Raw genomic sequence first — 21,831 nt, 5'->3', positions numbered from 1 at the left:
CATTATCAGGTTAACTATTAACTTACGCACTCCATGAAACGATTTGCCTTTTCTCCCCTGTTATTCACTTACATTCTTTTAAATTCGATTCAAAGGCCCAGTTTTGAATTCAAGGGCTTCACGCACACACACGCGCACACACAAATCTGAAGTATCCCTTTGCCCTCTCTCAGTTGCAAGACAAACCCATGTTTAGCAGAGAGCTCTCCTCTCCTTTCTGATGGGCTTTTTCTGGTCTATGGGGGCTCTGGGGTCATAGGTCCTGAGTCGGGTCAACCAACTTATGGTCTTATTGCCATTGATTTAGTTATTACTGTAGGATGATGGAAATCGGTTACAACTACTCTCTGGCTTTCTTCACCAAATTAGGCTCTTTGCTGTGCGGAAACTCCAGATCGTTCTCCCCCATTTTGGTGTCATTTATGTTTAAGACTTAGCCATATGCTGTTATCAGTGTATAAAAAGAACTAGCCTGAGAACTTGCCAGAGAACATCTTTTCAGACCTCACAGTGCAGAGCGTTTACTGAATGGGGACCTAGATGAACTCAAGTTTCATCCGAAAGGAACCCTCGTTACGCTAATTCAAGCCACTACAATACAGTTGTAATTTGTGCTTTGGCCTTATTGGCATGCTTTTCCATTCCCCTATTCATTAACAGCGATAATTGCCAGGGCAACCATCAAACACACCCCTTCTTTAGAGAAAGAAGATCCACGGGACACTCGCTCTACAGTTGTCAACCGTATGGTGTCCCGTTTTGGGAAGCTGTCAAAAATCATAAAATCACGTGAGTATAATACATGATTAATCCACTCTTTTCTTCCGATCTATTTTATTTTTTGAAGTTTATTTATTTTGAGAGAGAGACAGAAAGAAAGCATGGGGGGGGGGGAGGGGCAGAGAGAAGGAGAGACAGAATCCCAAGCAGGCTCCACACCATCAGCCCAGAGCCCGATGTGGGGCTCGAACTCACGCACTGTGAGATCACGACCTGAGCTGAGATCAAGAATCAGATGCTGAACTGACAGAGCCACCTAGGCGCCCCTCTTCTAATCTGTGTTAAACGAGCAAAATAAACAGCTATGTCTATTTGTTTGGGGGGGGAAACCCAGTTATAGTTGATAGCTTACTGGATTTGGCTTCTAGTTATGTTCATGTAATATAGCTCTCTCGGCTGTGGCTGAATTACATGAGGAGACTCCTACCCCACAAATCTTTTATCTAATAGTCTATTGGTGATCTTTTGTAATAATACTGTCCTGTCAATGATATTGTATTTAGGGAAGAGTTTAAAAGGAAGGTGCTAAGCAGCTTGCAATAATATTAGCATCTTGTGTGTATCAGGCGATCATTCACTGATTTTTAACAGATTAGAACACTAGACTAGAGGTTTGGGGGAAAATATCCTCTGTGTACTGAACCTAACTTGTTTTAAATTGTCTCCAGGAAGAGAGAAGCTTAAAGTCAGACTTTCTTTTTTTTTCCATCTCTCACAGTCCATTTAATTTTGAAGCACTTCCCAAGGAATTTATATTAGCTGATTATTTTTTAATATGAAAAAAACTAAACATAACATCTAAAATGTTAGACTTACATCACATTGACCCAAATTGTCCCTTTGCACTTGGCCATTTCTCAGTGTAAGAAGAAGCTGTCCTTGGAGTGAGAACAAGGGGACGTTCTGGCTCAGAAACCGTAGAATCACAGATACTGCTTTTCTAAAGATTTTGTTCCTTTCTCTCTTGTCCAGCAATACCAATGCTGGACAGGGGCCTTTCAACCCATCCAAATTTATGTTTGAATGTTATTGAATCCTGCAGAAGATGCACATTTTGGTGTTTTTCTTCTTGATTATAGATGGTTTTGTCTTCACCGTAGAAACAGTCCAATGTTTTAAAGTGAGACACTTTCTGGATTACCCTCTTAGTTCTAGAGCGTTTACTTTTGTCTATTCGTGATATAAATGTGACCAGGCACTTTCCCTTTTTTACTAATATGTGGCTGAGTGTGCAGGAAAACATGACAATGGAAAAATTCCATTTCTTATAGGTCATTTATTAGTATGCCACTTTATGGCTTGGAGACATCTGGGCACAGATATATATCCAATAAACTTTGTGGGTTACTATAAAACATCCATGCTGATAAGAGCCGAGATTCATTCACGAAGAGTCCCACAGCACAGTGGACGTCTCCTCTGAGCTTTCAACTGTAGCAGCCATTTGGAAAATTGCACGGGAAAAGATTTCTTTACAACATCCATGTTTTCCCTTCTGTACTCAGGGATACTCCTCCCCCTTCTTAGATTTTACCCTAAAAGGAAAAAAAAAAAAAAAAAAAGAAGAAAAGTATATGTGGTATATACTGCAGATATGCAGACCATGAAGAATGAGCAGGCTTTTTTTTTTTAATGTTTATTTTTGGGGTGGTGGGGCAGAGAGAGGGAGAGAGGGACGGAGTCTCAAGTAAGCTCTGCATGTCAGCGCAGAACCCCATGTGGGGCTCGAACTCAAGAACTGTGAGATCATGACCTGTGCCGAAATCAGGAGTCGGATGCTTATCTGACGGAGCCACCCAGGTGCCCCATGAACAGACTGGTTTTAACTGATCATTTTCTTGTTTCAGTGTCAGGGCCATGGCTTAACTGCCTTCATAGCACGTATAGTCGTTTATATTTAAATTGAACCACTTTTGGGGCGCCTGGGTGGCGCAGTCGGCTAAGCGTCCGACATCAGCCAGGTCATGATCTCGCGGTCCGTGAGTTCGAGCCCCGCGTCGGGCTCTGGGCTGATGGCTTGGAGCCTGTTTCCGATTCTGTGTCTCCCTCTCTCTCTGCCCCTCCCCCATTCATGCTCTGTCTCTCTCTGTCCCAAAAATAAATAAAAAACGTTGAAAAAAAAAATTTAAAAAAAACAAACAAAAAAAAAACAAAACAAAAAAATAAATTGAACCACTTTTCATTTACCTAATTCTCCCTTAACAAACATTTGATGTGATTGGTGATCATTGTATTTCTTGTTCTAGTCCACTTCTGGAACTTATGACTATCAGAAACTTTTCAGTGTCCCGTACGTACGTTAATTGAATATGTGGATGTTTGCAAGACGATGCTTTTCGGGTTTCTTTTGAACATGAACCTGACTTTATCTTCAAATTTTAACATTTCGTTTCCCCCCCCAAGCAAATGCTGTATTTCCCATCAGCTGGCCAGTAGGGTGTGCTCTAGTCCCTTGCCAGATAAATAAATAAATTAATAAATAAATTGATTAAAAAGAAATTAATTAAAAATATGAATGTCACCTCTTCACCAAGAGATTACAGAAATATACCTCACTCTTTCGTTGCCACCCACAGAGATGAAGTATTCTGCCCACAGACACAGTGAATCGTTCAGCAAACACGGTACCTGTGGGGAGCAAAACTGTCGCATTGAAAAAAGAAACTTTGGAGAGGTGGACCCCTTAGGAGTTAGTTCTGAAACAACTTGCTATGATTTTACCAAATGGATCCCTTGGTCACAGATAGTTTCTTTTATTCTGTGTAAAATGAGAATTAAAAAAATCTGGTGCAGTGATGAAGAACGCAGACCCTGGGGTTTACATCCTGACTGTCTGTCTCACCAGTGACTCAAGTACTTACTTGGCCTTTTGTAAGATGGTGATAATAGTGGTTCCTACTCTGCAGGGTTCCTGGCCAGATAAATGAGATCGTACTTGGGAAGTGCTTAGAACGTGGTCTGGCCCCAGTCAGGGTTCAGTAACAGTAACTGTCCTTTTTTTTTTTTTTTTTAAATCATTGCTATTCGCACTGTTATTGCTGTAAACTCGTTGAGGGATTTTCTGACACCTTTCTTTGCAAGATTCCCAAATTCTCTATTGCTTATTAGCATACATGATTTAATTTGTCTGGGAGGTGCTTTCATTTGTTAAATTTCAGGAGCATAAACGATTTCTAAGACAAACTGTCTCACTTTTCCTGTAGTATTTCCACTTAAGAGGCTATAAAGCCTTAAGCCAAAGACGAGGGTCTGCCATAGGGAAATATCAAGCACCAGCAATCCTTGGGGAGATACCCGACGGATGGGAGACTCCCAGCATCTCTGAAGGGAAGATAACAAGCGGCCACAAATCTATGAGCACCTTCCTGTAAACTCATATTCAGAAACACCCACAGGCATTTGTCCTTTTAAGAAATAGGTTTAGTTTGTACATAAAGTACCTGCAGAACTTTTAAATACAGGCAGCATTACCATTTTCTCTGCAAGGCAAGGGCAAGGAGATATTACCCAGTGACTGGGTACAGTAGCATTGTAAGAAGTCAATGAATCCCAACACTTCTTGGGGCTCCACCTTTATTCATTCATACATGTATTCATTCATTAATAAATATCTATTGAACTCCTACTATGTGCCAGTCCATACAAGGTTCGGGGTAGTGAGCAAGAGAAACATTCAGAGAACGTTCAGCGGTAGGATTATAGACAAACATATGGGAAACTTAATTTATATAAAGTGCAAAAAAGTCTTCGTAACAAGACTAGATTCTGTCTCCTTAAATCTTTGAGAATCAAAGACTCTTTGAACCAGTATTTTTTTTAAAGCTTATTTATTTTGAGAGAGAGAGAAAACAAGGGGAGGAGCAGAGAGAGAGGGAGGCAGAAATCTGAAGCGAGCACTGTGCTGACCGCAGAGGGCCCAATGTGGGGCTCAAACTCAGGAACCATGAGACCATAACCTGAGCTGAAGTTGGAGGCACTTAACCAACTGAGGCACCCAGGCGCCCCTGAGCCAGTATTTTTACTAGTGATACATTGAGGAAATAATCATAAATAGAGAAAGCTTTCTGCTCAAAGTTGCTCAATGCAGTGTTGTTCATAATAGTGAAAACCTGGCCTGTTAGTAGGACAGTTGGCATGTAAAATATCGAATATCTATTCAGCTATTAAAATGATCCTTACGAAGATTTTGTAATTAGGAATAATAACTAATAATAGCTGACACTTTTATAGCATTTGCTAGGAACTGGGCTCTGTTCTAGGGCTTTACCTATAAGAGTTAATTAAACGTTCACACAATCCTGTGAAGTCCATGTTGTTACTATGCCTGGTTTATGAACAAGGTGAAGTAATATGCCCAAGGTTACAAAGCTGGTAACTGTGGGTTTAAACCGAGGCGGTTGCTTTCAACCACTGCAAATTCTTCCATTATAATGCTTGGTGTAAAAAGTAGAATGCGAAATTGAATATGTAGAATATCTATCCTCATGTTATCAGCACCTTTTTACTGTGCTAGACATAAAAAAAATCCAACTCAGGGGCTCCTGGGTGGCTCAGTCGGTTAAGCATTGGACTTCGGCACAGGTCATGATCTCACGATTTGTGAGTTCAAGCCCCGCATTGGGCTGTGTGCTGACAGCTCAGAGCCTGGAGCCTGCTTCAGATTCTGTTTCCCTCTCTCTCTGCCCCCCCCCCCCCACTCTCTCAGTCTCTCTCTCTCTCTCTCTCTCTCTCTCAAAAAGAAACATTGAAAAAAGAAAGAAAGAAAAATCCAACTCAAGTTCATTAAAATAAAAAGGAATTCACTGCTTCGGTTCTGGACAAGTCTTAGTGGCTGCATGCACTGCTTTATTTAGGTGCTCAAATAACGTCACCCACGTCTGGGCTTTCCCTAACTTTTGGTTTTGTCCTATTTTGTAGTGACTTCATCTTGAGGTTCTTCGGTGGCATGATGGCTGCCCGAAGCTCTGAGGTAAGATGGCTGCCAGCAAACCCTGGGCCATTTAATTAAAAAAAAAAAAAAAGCTTATTTAATGGTTTGAACAAAAACCAAAACCTGGGCCTGCTTCTCACTAGTTCAAATGGAGGGACAGGGAACGAATGCTCTGATTGGCCAAGCCTGGGTGCAAGGCCACCCTTGGAACCATGGGTAGAATTAGCTCCACCTGAAGCACATCAACTAAATGCAGAGAAGGGGTGGTGATCTCCTACAGTCAAATTGGACCATGGACTAGGAGAAAAGGGAAATGGATGTTTTTGGTATACATCAAGTATCCACAACAATTTCATTATCTATAGGATAAGCATTTGACCCCGTAACTTGCACCTTGAAGCTTTCTGTTCTTTGACCTTGATGACACTACACTATCATACCTTTTTGGTGTCTCTTCTGAGTCCTCCTTAGTCTTCTAGTCTTCTTTTTCTAGGATGCTTAGCTGTAGGCATCCTCTGGAGCTATTTTTATCTGTTTCTAAGCCATCACATTCAATTCCTAAACTTTTATTATCACCTCTATATGAATTGGGCCCAAATCTAATTATAGCCATATCTTCTTTCCTGACTTCTATTCCATGCTTTCAGTTTCTTACTAGTACTCCCCCACCCCCTTTGGATATTTGTTGCAGATTGGCTTCCTTGGGCAACAGGCTTTGGGATGAAGGATAATTTATTAGAGTATACTCTTGGAATCTATTGAAGGGAAGAGGAAAGAGCAGATTTGGGCAGAAAGAGAAGCTGAGCTGTGGTACAGATCCAAGAGAGGCCTTAGCTGATCCTATGGAAAGATTTGGAGCTGGATTGGTCCTCTAGAGTTGTCCCAACTTAGGCAAGGGAGCTGGATCTTTATTCCTTCCACCCCCACTGGCCAGTCATTGGATGTGGGTTGCCCTTGGGAGGAAGAGCAATATTGGGCAAAGCCATTTTATTTAGCTGAGACACTCTTTAAAGAGGGTTGACAGGTAAGGACTATTTTCTGGCAGCAATCATAGAAGTATGGGGCTTAATCCCAGAAGTAAGACTTCAGCCCTCCGGGGGGACCTGGGTAGCTCATCATTGTAGCTTCCATTTATTTTATTTATTCTCCCTGGCTGTTGGTCTACTCTCCCTCACTCTATTCTGGTAATGTTGTTGACATTTTTACTTAGATATTTTGAGGCTATGTTATTAGGTGCATACAAGTTTAGAATTGTTAAACCTGTCTGGTAAATTGAACATTCTGTTAATGTATAATGAGCTTCTACTAGTAATAACTTTTGCTTTAAAGTTTGTTTTGTTTGGTATTGCTATAGTCACGCTGGATTTCATTTAGTTTGTATTTTGGTGAATCTTTTTCCAAAATGTTCTTTTTAATCTTTGAGTTTCCTTAAGTGTTAGCTGTGTCTTATAAAAAGCACAGAGGTTTGTTTGTTTTTTTTAATTTGTCTTCTAAGTAGAGAGTTATTTCACTTGGATCTATTGTGATTACCGATATACTTACTGACAATTATAACTTATTTTTATCATGTAAGTTTGTACCTTCTATTTGTCTCGCTGTAAGAAGTTTCTTTTTTCTTCTTTCTTGCTTTTTGGATAGTCATTACATTTTTTTTTCATCCCATCCCTCAATTCAAAAATTATACTCTCTAGTTCTCTTTTTAAATGGCTATCTAGAAATTGCAAAATGCATACTTAACATAGTAAAGTCTAAAGCTAATATCTTTACCTTTCTGAAAAATACAAGGAATGATTAAGAACATGTTAACTCACATCACTGCCGTCCAATTTTTATTTTCTTATTTGGAATTCTAATCTCTCTTTCTTTAGCACCACTAATTGGAAGTTATTATTATTATCATTATTATTATTATTATTATTATTATTATTTATATAGTCAATATAGTTGACCCTTGAAAAACACAGTTTTGAAAATATAAGCATGCAGGTTCATGGATTTTTTTGGATGAATACAGTAGAGTACTATAAATGTATTTTCTCTTCCTTATGATTTTCTTAATAGCATTTTCTTTTCTCTAGCTTTCTTTATTGTAAGAATATAGTGGTGCCTGGGCAGCTCAGTCAGTTAAGCATCTGACTCTTGACTTTGGCTCGGGTCATGATCTCGTGGTTGTGAGATGGAACCCCGCATCAAGCTCTGCACTGTCAGTGCTTGGGGTTCTCTCTCTCTCCCTTTCCTTCTGCCCCTCCCCCACTTGTGCTTCCTCTCTCAAAATAAATAAATAAACATTAAAAGAAAGAATACAGCATATAATGCCTGTAACCTACAAGACATTTGTTAATCAACTATTTCCATTATGGGTAAGGCTTCCAGTCAACAGTAGGCTATTAGTAGTTACAGATTATTACAAATTATTACATTTGTTTTACCCTTTTACATTCTTTACATTTTTATTTGAACCACTTACAGATAAGTGGCAGACATGAGGCTATGGCATTAAATTTTTTTTTTCACGTTTATTTATTTTTGAGAGAAAGAGAGACAGAGTGTGAGTGGGGAAGGGGCAGAGACAGAGGGAGACATAGAATCCAAAGCAGGCTCCAGGCTCTGATCTATTAGCACTGAGCCCGACGTGGGGCTCGATCCCACGAACCTTGAGATCATGACCTGAGCCAAAGTTGGATACTTAACTGACTGAGCCACCCAGGTGCTCCAAAGCTATGACATTTTAAACAAAAGCCATCAATATTTTTAAAATAGACTTTATTTTTTTAGGGCAGTTTTAGATTTACAGGAAAATTGAGAAGGCAGTCCAGAGTTCCCATATACTCAGCACCCAGTTTCTCCCCTGGTTAACATTACTTACAATTAATGAACCCATAGTGACACATTATAAATATTTTTAAAAATTTTTTAAATTTATTTTTGAGTCAGAGAAAAACAGAGCATGAATGGGGAAGGGTCAGAGAGAGGGAGACCCAGAATCTGAAGCAGGCTCCAGGCTCCAAGCTGTCAGCACAGAGCCCGATGCGGGACTTGAACTCACGGACTGTGAGATCATGACCTGAGCTGAGCTTAACCAACTGAGCCACCCAGGCGCCCCCCATAGTGACACATTATAATCAGCTGAACTCCATTGTTCATTTGGATTTCTTTAGTTTTTACATGATGCCTTTTTTTTCTTTTCCAGGAGCCCATCCACAACACCATATAACATTTAGTTGTTATGTCTCTTTTAGGCTCCTCTTGGCTGTGACAATTTCATACTTTCCTTGTTTTTGATCATCTTGACAGTTCTGAGGAGGACTAGTCAGGTATTTTGTCAAATGTCCCTCTATTGGAATTTATGTAATGTTTTTCTCGTAATGCTTTTGGTTTAAAAGAGGAAGATCATAGAAGTAAAGTGCCTTTTTTATCACATCATATCAAGGGTACGTGCTATTAACATGATTTGTCACTGTTGATGTTGACGTTGACCTGAGGAATACTGAGCTATTTAAGGCTTCTGTAAACATTATCAGTGGCTTTCACGTCAGGTCAACTATTCTGAAAAAAATTTGGAAGTTCAATTATTTTTGAATCATCATGAGAATTGTACAATAGCCGGAAAATTCATTGCAATTCATGGAGCTGCCTATGTTGGTGGGAATTCCTAACTGTAATGTTAATTTTTTTTAAATATATTTTTTAAAATGTTTATTTCTTTTAAGAGAGAGAGAGAGCATGGGAGAAGGGCAGAGAGAGAGAGAGAGAGAGAGAGAGAGAGAGAGAATCTCAAGCAGGTTCTGTGTTGTGGGCGCAGAACCCCATGCGGGGCTTGATCCTACAAACCATGAGATCATGACCTGAGCCAAAACAAAGAGTCAGATGCTTAACTGACTGAGCCACCCAGGTGCCCCTATACTGTAGGGTTAATTTTATACAGTGTGTTTTTGGTGAGACTATGAACTAGGAATTAATGTTAGAATGGAATGTCTTAACATCAATTCTTTTTTTTTTTAATGTTTTTTTTTTGAGAGAGGGAGAGAGACAGAGCATGAGTGGGGGAGGGACAGAGAGAGAGAGAGAGAGGGAGACACAGAATCTGAAGCAGGCTCCAGGCTCCTAGCTGTCAGCACAGAGTCCGATGTGGGGCTCGGACCCACAGACCGCGAGATCATGACCTGAGCCAAAGCTGGACACTCAACTGACTGAGCCACCCAGGGGCCCCTTAAGATCAATTGTTTAAAACATTTAGCGTATTTGAACAGAGATTTTTGCATACATCCATTTGAAGCTAAGAGCATCTGTATCCATCTGTACCCCAGATGTAGCTTTTGATTTTCTAGAATTGTTTTGCAAAGGAACACATCTTATCTAAAAAATGATTTAGCTGTCTTGTTTCCACTATTCTTGTTTCCATTCACTGAATAAACCTTTTGGATGTGTGAGCAATTACATTTCCCACATCCTACATTTGATCATTTCTAGGAGCCAATAAGAGAGTTCAGTGAAGTGAATTTGAATGATTTATTTGTACAGAAAGAATGAATTTCCTCTTAGCTGTACATCCGACACCCACACGATACCTCATCTCTGATGCTGGGAAGGAACATTTTCGGGAGAAATTTGATGCCCAATTAGTGTGTTTTAATTTGGTCAGTGGAATTTCCATCTGGCTCTGATGTGTATTCTGGAGGACAGACTAGCATGTAGTTATACAGCTTATTAGTTTGTGAGATGGGGTCATAGGTACAGAGGACATTTCACCGAAGCAGGATTTTATAGATTCTGAGTCTCCCCCCCCCCTCTGTTTTTGTTAGCTACGGGGTGCATGGGGACAGGGAAAGCACGTGATACTTACTTTGTGGTTGAACACCTTATTATCAACAGCTTAAAATAAGAAAGAACATCGCAAATACAGACTGCGGATAGAGGTCTTCTCTCCTGAAGAAACGAGACATTTACAGATACAATGATATCTCACAGATAGGTACTTCCTTGCTGTAGAATTATTGGTCACAAAACTTGAGATAAATGTGTTTAGCAAAAATTACAAGTATGCTTTTAAAGTTTTATTGTTCCATATATGTAGAGGCAGGAGGAGGAGGAGGAAAAGGAGAGAGAGAGAGGGAGAGGGAGAGGGAGAGAATAAACATACTCATCCCTCACACCTTCTGTACGTTGGGAGTATGCACACGCTAATACTGAAAAGTCTAAGATAAAACATGCCTGTTTTAAAAGTGAAGTTTTCACTGCAGGGTTTGATTCCTGTTATGCTGAAAAAAGCCAGGAGATTCCAGATGTAAGGGATCCTGGCCAAAAACCTCTACTTCCTATTTTTTGCAATGTATCTTTTTAGTCCGTTTCAAGGAGGCACATTCTCTGTTTTCTGGCCTTTGCTGTTCCATTTTTACACACGGGAGCACGATCTTAGCTGATGCTGTCCATGTCCCTTCTTCCTCGAAGAATTACACTCCCTTCCTGGGTCCTGTCAGCTCTACAGCTTTGTCACACTGTGGAGTAAGGTCCACGCTTGCTTGTCTCTTAGTGTTGTCCCCGTCCTTTCTTTAGGCACCAAATTCGCACGTATTGTTTTGATTTTCTGTCTTTCACTAAAGTGTAGTAATAACAATCTCAAATGGTTGTGGGATGTCGGGTTTGGATGGGAAGGTCTCAGTGTGTTTCTGATGCCAGTTCTTAATTTCAGGTGATTAGCAGTTCATTATTTTTCGGAGAGAGAGGTGACTGTGTATCCATAAAACTGAAATCTTGACTTTTGCTCATGCACAATTCCAACTGTACTGAATCACGACTTCTAAGATACGAGCGAACAAAGCCCCAGGCAAAGAGGTTTACTGTGAAAACATTCAGTCCTTCCAGGAACAGGACCAGTAATTTCTCCATCTGTCTGTAGAGTCTGAACCTCAGGATGTCTGTGAACGTTTTATTGTGTTCCACTGTACCCTCGAGTCTGTTTCCCAGCCCTGGAAAATGCCCATGAGAAAGGGTTGTGCAACGCTAACTGTTAGTCACTTTATATTTCCTGAATATTCCCTATTTAATTCCCTGGTAGCTGGCAATAACATCTAGGATTTAAATTGCTGAAGGGAATTCGGGAAAACCCACATAAATGTCTAAGCTGGGGTTTGGCAGGCTCTGTGTTTTGGTGACATAACAATGCCATAACGAGAGATTTCATCTCCCAGAAGAGGCAAGAAATCCCTACCACCGCCAGACACCCACCGACACTCATCTGAGTCTGAGGATCATCGTTTGTTATAAATGGATTGGACATAGTTTTTCATCTGATTCCCGGGCTGCTGGAATAAAAATTTGGCCTTGGAGTTTAAATGCAACGAGATTTCTTTAGAAATGGGCACCTCGAAGGGTTAGGGGACTTTTTAGAAAGACAAAAGAAAATGTAGTACGTTTTCTGTAAGAGTGGGCAACAGCTTCTCCGCGAAGAGCCCACCCCGCTCCCTCCGGATGGAGTCTGAGCTCTGCGGAGGGACAGGCTGGGCCTGACCTATCCACCAAGCCAACCCCAGCAATCAGATGGGTGATGCTGTTCCCAGGCAGACTTTTCTCACACCCTAGAGGCTAATGGACGCGATTTTTAATTTAAGACAGCCTTTTACAAATTGAGGTATCATCTTTACCCTTATCACTGCGAAAATGGTCTGACATGTCTTGAATTCAATTCCACCCTCCATGTTGTTTGATGCTTTATAAGTTTTGATTACTTCAAGGTACCTTTTCTCTTTGTTCATTTTTTGTTATTATTGTGGTTTGGACGTAAGAATATGACCGTGTGCTCTAGAATTTCATGGCTTTTTTAAAAAGTTTATTTATTTATTTTGAGAGAGAGAGAGCAGAAGAGGGGCAGAGAGAAAGGGAGAGAGAGGGAATCCCAAGCAGGATCCACACTGTCAGCACAGAGCCCGAAGTGGGGCTCGAACCCACGAACCATGAGATCATGACCTGAGCCAAAATCAAGATTCGGACGCTTAAGCGACTGAGCCACCCAGGCGCCCCTAGAATTTGATGACTTTTTATTGGGGAGACTTGTATACTCGCAAAGGAAGTTCATTGTCCCCCTCCTTACTGTTCTCCATTTATACCTGCTAATTCTGTTGTAGTTACTGAGTCATCCGGGCTACTGCTCTGTCTAGTTCTCTCATATTTAATTCTGTCACTTTGATAAATGTTGAGGTCACCAGTTACCATTATCTATACTACTGGCTGCATTTCGCCACGTAAGACATTTTTATTATATTTACTGGATCACGAATAGTATGTTGTGTTTTTACCATTTCATGGTCTACTATTACATGGTGATTTCATCTGCCCGTGGTTCTTGCTGTGGCCTTGACTTAATCCGACACTGTGGCGGTCCGCTCAGCTCTTCTGAAATTTGTGCAGGTGTCTTAGAATGTAAGCCATCTCGTTCCTTCACAGGTTGTCATCGGCTCCTGTTCACGTGACTCCTGTGGACAGGAGACTGTTGGGCTTCGCTGAAGGGTGAAGTCTAGTCTCTTTCCTCATTGTGTTGCAATGATATCTCCTCATTTACATCTGTAGCTCTAACTCCAGAAGTTGGACGTCTAGAAGGCATCTGTATTCATTTCCCAAGGCTGCCATCAAATGTACCGTAAGCCGGAAGGCTTAAAACCAGAGAACTCTGTTGTCACGCAGCTTTGGAGGCCTCAAGTCCAGAATCGAGGGTCAGCAGGGCCACGCTCCTTCCGAGATCCTAGGAAGAATCCTTCCTCAAGCCCCCGATGGTGGCATTCCTTGACATCCTCGGTGCTCCTTGATGTGGAGCCGCATCTCTCCAATCTCTGCTTCATCTTCAAATGACCTCCTGGCAGAGACGTTAGTCATATTGGACTCTGGGCCCACCTTGCTGCAGTACGATCTCGTCGTAAGGAATTACACCTGTAAGACCCTTTCCCCGAATAAGATCACATTGTCAAGTACTGGGGGCTGGGACTTTAACATATCTTTTGGGGAAGGGGGACACAAAATTTTAATATAGTTTCCATGTCATTTTTTAGCAGCTTTGTTGAGATACCTTCCTGTGGTTTTTTTTGAGATAGTTTCTGCCTTATGACCTTTCCGTTTGCAGTGTCTTTGCCCTAGTCTTCTCATGGCCTCCTTAGGTCCTTCAGCCCTCTGCTCGAAACTTCTTCAGAGAGGCCTCTTCCGACCACTCTATTTAAAATAGAAACTCTCGGGGCGCCTGGGTGGCGCAGTCGGTTAAGCGTCCGACTTCAGCCAGGTCACGATCTCGCGGTCCGGGAGTTCAAGCCCCGCATCAGGCTCTGGGCTGATGGCTCAGAGCCTGGAGCCTGTTTCCGATTCTGTGTCTCCCTCTCTCTCTGCCCCTCCCCTGTTCATGCTTTGTCTCTCTCTGTCCCCCCAAAAAATAAATAAACGTTGAAAAAAAAATTAAAAAAAAAAAAAGAAGAAAAAAAATAAAATAGAAACTCTCATCCACTTACACATATCACTGTCTGACATTTTGTTTGTTTGATGACTGCACATTTCCCCAGGTACATTGTAGGACCTGGGAGAGCAAGAAATTCACCTTGCCGTTGACCAGATGTCCCCAGGGCCTAGAACGGTGCCTGGCACACAGTAGGCGTTCAGTTAATACGTGCTGAATTAACGTGAGAATGAATATAGTCGTAGCATCATCCATTGCCCTATCACTTTATTGAGCAGAGTTCTGAATCAGAGTGAATAAGGAGGAGATATATGGGAGGAATGTTTCAGTGGAGCATAGGACACCAGTATGTGCAAAGGGCCTGAGGCAAGAGTGTGCTCGGCATGTCCAAGTAACAACAGGGTTGGCCAGTGAGTGTAAGTGAGCAGTAGGAGATGTGATTGGATGAAGGGACCATATCAAGCCCCTCTCCCCCTTCCCACAATCTTTGGGCCACCTGACGTTCTTTCCCCGGCTGTTCTAATAGCTGTCTTCCCATTCTTGGGTGGTGGCTTAAATACCACCTCCCTCATATTCCACTGCCACAGCATCCCATGGCATTTATCACCAGCAGTGAATCCACTCACTTCTTTATTGTCTTGCCCTCCCACTGCCCCAACCGACACATAAGTGCTGTGTGAGTCAAGATCACGTTTGTTTGATAACTGTTGTGTTCCTGGCATCCAAAAAGGTGCACACTCCCGCAAGTGTTGGTTTGTTGGTCGAGTGAGTGCATGGAGAGGAACTTCTATCAGCAAACGAGTTCCCCTGAGTTGCTTAATTCCGTTTATGAAAACACAGTTTATAAAAGTTTCTCTTTTCCGGGGAGGAAAGGAAGGGGAGAAGAGAGAGAAAGGACAGCCATATCTAAATATGCTTCCATCTCCCATATTTATTACCAAATAATACAGTTATATTTCTGGCATTCTCCTGCGTGACATTTTTCTATTCCCATGACCTTAAGGCATATCCCTTATGGATTCTGAGGCTCTGTTTTCTCTCTTGCCACACGTATCGAGTTTTCACCCAACATATTTTCCCAGTGTTTTTTGATTTCTTTTCACATCGTCTTCATAACGTTAACCTTCTAAGGCACATAAATATTTCTAATCTGAGTTTAAACAAGAAAAAAGTGAAGTTAATTGTCTAGAGTAAGTCCATCGATGAACTTTTATTAAGTGGTCTGCTTACCAACTCCCCGTATATTTATTGTGTACATACTGGATACGAGGCACTGGTCTAGGCTCTGGGGGGTCCTGGAGTAAGCTGGGCAGGCGAGATGTGGTTCTTGCCTTCCCAAAGCTTCTGTTCTGGTATGAGGCAGACACTAAGAATTATTTTCATGAGAAGTTATTGAATTAAATCTGCACGTAATTGATACACAAAAAAGGAGCATGTGATGCCATGAAAGCATCTTACGGTAGGACCTGAGCTAGTCTTAGGTGACTACTCACGTGGTGGAAGTGGACCGGATGGTGCCGGCTGAGTTTCGCTTTCCTGGAGTAGATTCCGCCTCTTCGTCCTCAGTCTTCTTTCCACTTCCCCCTTGGTAGGGGTGTCCATGGAGTGATACGAAGACCGAAGTCACAAAGGCATTGACGATATCTGGGACCTGGTGCCCCTGCCCTTGGGTTTCTATCCCCCAACCTCTTATGAGGTGCTAACAACGAGCCCCTATTTGATGAAGCCACAGAAGAGGGGTTTCTATATCACGCAGCTGGGTGCAGTTCCTAGTTAATACAAGCTTACTTGAGGAAATGGCATGTGAACTGGGCTTTGAAGGATGTGAGTAGCAACTAACTGAGTCCCCACGTGCTCTGCGTAGACCTAGGGCTTTTGAACGCCGGGGTCTCATCATCTGAGTTGAAGGGTATCGGAGCACAATTTCTTAAATCCCTCTACAGTCGGACTTGACGATGAACCTGCCGGAGGAGAAAAGGCTAAAAGCAGCAGCTGGCCCTTGCCGTGTGCGAGGCACTGTTCTAAGGGGTTTACACCCGCGACCTCTTTCAGTTCTTACGACAACCCTTTGAGAGAGGTGCCATTGTTGCCTCCTCTTATTTGAGGAAGCCAAAGCAAAGACAGATCAAGCCAGTGGCTCAAGATTGCATAGCTACTAAACGGAAGAGCCAGGATTTGAAGCCCCGAAGTGTGGCTTGAGAGCCTGAGCTCATTAACTCGTGACGAGTGGGCTTGACCCAAACTTTGGACTCATTCCTGTCTCCTTCCCTTTGATGCCTAAGAGGCCTCCTGAGATGTGGTGCCCAAACAGGAGACGTTGACTGTTCTTACCAAGGAGTGCACTTCTGGATTCTGTTCCTCGCCAGCTGATAAGCCAGTTAGGCGATGGTTTTGGAATACCTTCATGTCGGTCCTCTCTTTTTTTTTTTTTTTAATTTTTTTTTTTTTTACGTTTATTTATTTTTGAGACAGAGAGAGACAGAGCATGAACGGGGGAGGGGCAGAGAGAGAGGGAGACACAGAATCGGAAGCAGGCTCCAGGCTCCGAGCCATCAGCCCAGAGCCCGACGCGGGGCTCGAACTCACGGACCGCGAGATCGTGACCTGAGCTGAAGTCGGACGCTCAACTGACTGAGCCACCCAGGCGCCCCGGTCCTCTCCTTTTTGTTATTTCTGGGAACCCTACTGAACCAACCGTTCCCTCAAGTCATGAGACAGAGAAGTTCTTGATAGTCTTTTTTTAGACCCTGACCCAAAGTCTATCAATTTGTTCCAAGTTGCGATAAAAATATTTATCGCAAGCACACGCGGGTTGTTTTATTTTTTCCCTAGCTTCTGGACCGTTGCTTTGTCTGTCTTTTATTGCCGCTTCTGGGATGCCCCTGGAAACACGGAAGCTTCCCCCATTAGGTCCAGCTCAGGGTGCGACTCAGAAAGCAGTCCGTGGATTACTAGTTCAAAACCAGTTCGAAAACTGTGACTGGTCTGCGACAAGATGAGTAGGGAAATGAAGAGGCTTTGGGCAATTTGGCATGGCCACGATGTCCAAGGATGTGGTCCCTGAGCTAGTCTTGTTGATGGGGCACGGGCCGCTCCGGGTGCTGGCGCACTCACCCAATGAGCTGGTTGTCACGGGAGCTGTGTTACAGGCATGGGCAACAGGACCACTTGGTTCACGATGGATTGGAAATGAGAACAAAAGTGCTTCTTCACGACACATAGTTTGAGAATCCCACCTGTGACTCGCGGTGGCAATTCAGCGTGTGTCATGTAACCTGGCCCTCGACCTTATTTTGGTAAGCTTTATTCTAGTCATTTCATCTGTGGGGCCTCCTTGCCTGTGATGCCACAGCCTGTCCTTTCTTTCCTTCACATCTACCGTAGCACTTAGCAAGGTGCTGGCCACATACAGGAGACAAACCTCAAATGCTTTGGGGCGCCTGGGTGGCTCAGTCGGTTGAGTGTCTGACTCTTGATTTCAGCTCAGGTCACGATGCCAGGGTCGTGGGATCGAGATGGCAGTTGGAGTCTGCTTAGAATTCTCTCCCTCTCTCCCTCTCTCTGCCCCTCCCCTGCTGGCACTCTCCTCTCTCTCTCTTAAAAACAAAACAAGGGTTTTGTTGTGTTTTTGCCGTGATTCAAATCATGAGATGAGGGGGGTTGGGCAGGCAGGAGAAGAGTCAACTTTGCCTCCCTTGGTGCAAAAAGGGAAAACGATCCCTCATAACTTAGATTTTAGAAATACAATGTCAAGGAAGAAGCTTCAGGAGTACTATTCTAATGACCATTTATGGGAGCCTGTCGCACACCAGGCATTATGCTAGAGGCTGTATTTGTTTCCATGTGTCGCTTCACTTAATCTTTGTACCATCTCGTGAAGGTAGGTATACTTACCACCATTTTGCCAATGAAGGAGATGACGTATCAGAGAGGCTGAGTGACTTATATGAGGTCACACAGCTACCGAGTGGTGGTGGTCTGTCTGACTTCAAAGCCTGTGTGCTTTTTCTTCTTCCCATTATTACTTAGTGACAGCATGTATGGCTGAAAGGGAAGGTTACCGGATTTAGAAAATGACTTCAAATGTATTTTAAATATCATTTTTCTAAAATAGCCTTTTTGGTGATTGTTGCTATGTCTTAGATTTCCATTAAAGCCCTTTCTGTTCTATACTTTGCTTTTACTTCAGACGATGGGGCACGATCTTCCTCGGCCCAGGCCGTCCAGCAAATTACAATTCCAGATTCACCTTTGCACCTCTTGGGAGAAGACAGACAGAGCCTTCTTTTTGGGGTCTAATTAGGCCGCGATTTAGCCTCGTGGCCCCGGAGGTCGGGACATGCAGCTTTAGCAGAGACGTGCATCCCGTCTCTGGGGACAGCAGGGTTGTTACATGTCTCCGTGGTGTATCATACGCAAACTGTGTCTAGGATGGGCTTTTCAGATGCCGCTTTCTGGCTCCTGGGGGAGAATTGTTTTCTAGTGTTTTTAGTAGTTTCCAAAGGCTTTTATTGTCTAATTTAAATGTATAATTACCTGCTCCTAATTAGGTCCCGTCTCTGAAAACTGCGTCAACAACTTGCTGTCCGGAGTTAAGGTTGAACTGCAGTTTTGACCAGACAAGGGCACATTTACTGAGGACCAAGAGATACTCAGCCTGGTTGTCTAATTATCCCCCCGAACACAGATTTATAATTGTATTCCGTTAGATGTATTTTAGAAAACTGAACTGGCTGCCTTAGGGATGAAGCAGGTAAAATGGAGATTTTTATGGTAGTTTAATTTCTTTTTTTTTTTTAACGTTTTATTTTATTTTTGAGACAGAGAGAGACAGAGCATGAACGGGGGAGGGTCAGAGAGAGGGAGACACAGAATCTGAAACAGGCTCCAGGCTCTGAGCTGTCAGCACAGAACCCGACGCGGGGCTCGAACTCACGGACCGCGAGATCATGACCTTGAGCCGAAGTTGGCCGCTTAACCGACTGAGCCACCCAGGCACCCCTCTTTTTTTTAAGCTTATTTCTTTTGTGAGAGAGGGGTGGAGAGAGCATGAGAGGGGGAGGAGGAGAGAGAGGGAGAGAGAGAGAGAGAGAGAGTGAGGGGGGCAGAGAGAGAGAGAGAGAGAGAGAGAGAGAGAGAGAGAATCCCAAGCAGGCTCCACTGCCATCGCAGAGGCCAATTCAGGGCTCGAACTCACAAACTGTGAGATCATGACCTGAGCCAAGACCAAGAGTTAGATGCTTAACGGCCTGAGCCACGCAGATGTCCCCTCCTCCACTTCTTTGTTGTTGTTTTTTTTCTTGTAAGTAGGCTCCACACCCAATGTGGGGCTTGAACTCACAACCATGAAATCAAGAGGCGCATGCTCTTAACTACTGAGCCAGCCAGGCGCCCCAGTATTTGAATTTCTAAAGCAGAATCAGGTCTGTACTTTACGAACTATTTTTATGTTTAAAAAAAAACAAGGTTACTAGGAAGTGTCTATCCTCAGTGTGAGTTCGTCGGTCCCTAACACATTCCAAGGAAATTTGATTGTGGAAAGGTGTTCGAGAAACGACGTCTTTTATATTTTGTTTATGTTGCGGTGATCTAGTAATTAAATGAGAAAGCAGACTAATAGTGACTCAGGATTCTAATATGAAGAGGAGAGACATAAGGAAGGAAGAAAGTAAATTGCCCTCTTCAGAACGTAAGCAGTCTGCTGAAAAGTAGTTTACCTAGCATAGCATCTCTCAAATAGATGTGTGTGTACTTAAGTAATTTTTCTTTAGCCAATTATCTCTGTCACATCACTGTTTCTTTAATCCCTCACATCTAATTGCTGATCAAAGCCTAAATTCCAACTGCTCAATGAAGCTCTTAATCTGTCCCTTCCTCTCCAATCCTGCCGCCCTATAGCTACTTTACCTCTTGTTCCTGAACTGGTCTCCCTTGACCCCAGGATCTTCCACTCCCTGATCCGACTTTTGCCCTGGTACCATGGTGGTGGCTTATTCGAAAACATGTACTTGATCATGTCACTCTACCACTGAAAAGCCTTCATTTCTCACAGGAAGAAGGAGGAGGAGGAGGAGGAGGAGGAAGAGAAAGAGAGGAGGAGGAAGAGGAGGAGAAGGGGGAGGAAGAGTGGGAGGGAGGAGGGAGGGGGAGGAGGAGGAGGGAGGAGGAGGAGGAAGAGAAGGAGAAGGAGGAGGAAGAGGAGGAGAAGGGGGAGGAAGAGTGGGAGGAAGGGGGAGGGGGAGAAGGAGGAGAAGAGAAAGACAAGGTAGAACCCAGACACGAAAGAAAGATAAAGACAAGATGGAGCACAGAGCCCCTGCTTCATGGTCCTTGTCCACCTTTCCTCTAGCATCCCTGCTATTCTAGCCTCAGGGCCGAGCCGGTGGCTCCTAGGTCTCTCCTTCGATCAAACTGCTCTTGGTCGAGGATGCTCTTCGCCAGCCTGCCTCCGATCCCCAGGTTTTGGCATCGGCTCCTCCTCGGTAAGCCTTCCCTGACAATCTCTTCCTGCTCCCTCTGCTTCTACTTAACAACAATCCCAATGTGTTTTCAATATCAGTCTGGGTGCCATCTATTTTAATTATTATGTTTTTATCTAATTATTTTATTTTATTATTTTTAAAGGTTTATTTATTTATTTTGAGAGAGACAGAGACAGCGTGAGCAGGGGAGGGGCAGAGGGAGAAGAGAGAGAGAATCCCGGGCAGGCCCTGCCATGTCAGCACAGATCTTGACGTGGGGCTCGAACTCATGAACTGTGAGATCATGACTGGATCTGAAACCGAGAGTCAGACGCTTAACCGACTGAGCCACCCAGGTGCCCCTAATCCTTGTATTTTAATGACAGTGTGCTGACCACCTAGATTTGGATTCTAGCTTTGCATTTCCTAGCGGGGTTAAGTTGACAAATGGCTTAAGCTCTCTGTACTTGGGTTTACTCGTTTGTAAGGTGGGGATATTAATAGTGCCCACTTCTTGGGACTGTAGTGGAGATTCAGTGAATTAATGTGTGCAAAGCTTTTGGAACCCTGGCTGGGACAAGCTGGGTGCTTCACTGATTCCACGGAAAAGCCATTATGTGAGTTGCATAGATCTTATTTGAGAAAATACTTTAAAGGCATTTTATTTCTGCTCTTGTGCTTACTTGTGAGATAAATAATTGGATACTATTAAAATCTGTAGCAACAACTTGCTATTTGTCTGTAGCGTTCTGAGAAAAATGAGAAACTTTTCAAATAAAGGACTGTTATACTCCTGGGCAGAGAAGTTTACTGCGGTTTGAATATGAGTAATTTTAGTCAGAGCCTTGACTGATGGGCAGCTTATCTGCAATTTACCCAACTCGTTTACTCGGTTTCTAAGTTACCTTAATTAACCACACAGCAGAACCATAGGTAAGCAGCAAAGATTTCTGGTGTTGGTTCCTGGACCATGCGATTCAGGGAACGGCCGTGAGGTTCCTCGTTTTCTGTGGGTGATTCTATTTTTCACCATTATAAATGATGCTGAAGTGAACATCCTTTACCCAAAAGTCTTGTGCACCTTTAATTATGTCCTTAGAGCAAGTTGATCAAAGTAGAATGGTTGAGTCAAAGGAAATGAATGGATATTAGTTATTAGCTTACCTTCCAAACAAGGTTTTATTCATTGATACTCGTACCAATAGCACTGGGAAGTGTCCCGTCTCCTC

General features: G+C 43.0%; 1 long non-coding RNA gene across 1 annotated transcript; it reads left to right on the top strand.

Moving 5' to 3' along the window:
- The first annotated feature begins 615 nt into the window (after positions 1 to 615).
- LOC125173109 (uncharacterized) lies at positions 616 to 13,922 on the top strand. The gene is made up of 3 exons (XR_007154930.1): positions 616 to 789; positions 5,698 to 5,749; positions 13,274 to 13,922. It is a non-coding gene; the product is annotated as an uncharacterized LOC125173109 (long non-coding RNA).
- The last annotated feature ends 7,909 nt before the right edge of the window (positions 13,923 to 21,831 follow it).

Source organism: Prionailurus viverrinus, chromosome C1 (genome assembly GCF_022837055.1).
Source record: "Prionailurus viverrinus isolate Anna chromosome C1, UM_Priviv_1.0, whole genome shotgun sequence".
In the NCBI taxonomy this organism is placed as follows: domain Eukaryota; kingdom Metazoa; phylum Chordata; class Mammalia; order Carnivora; family Felidae; genus Prionailurus; species Prionailurus viverrinus.
The sequence above is the reverse complement of the archived record's forward strand: the minus strand, read 5'-3'. Positions and strand labels throughout refer to the sequence as shown.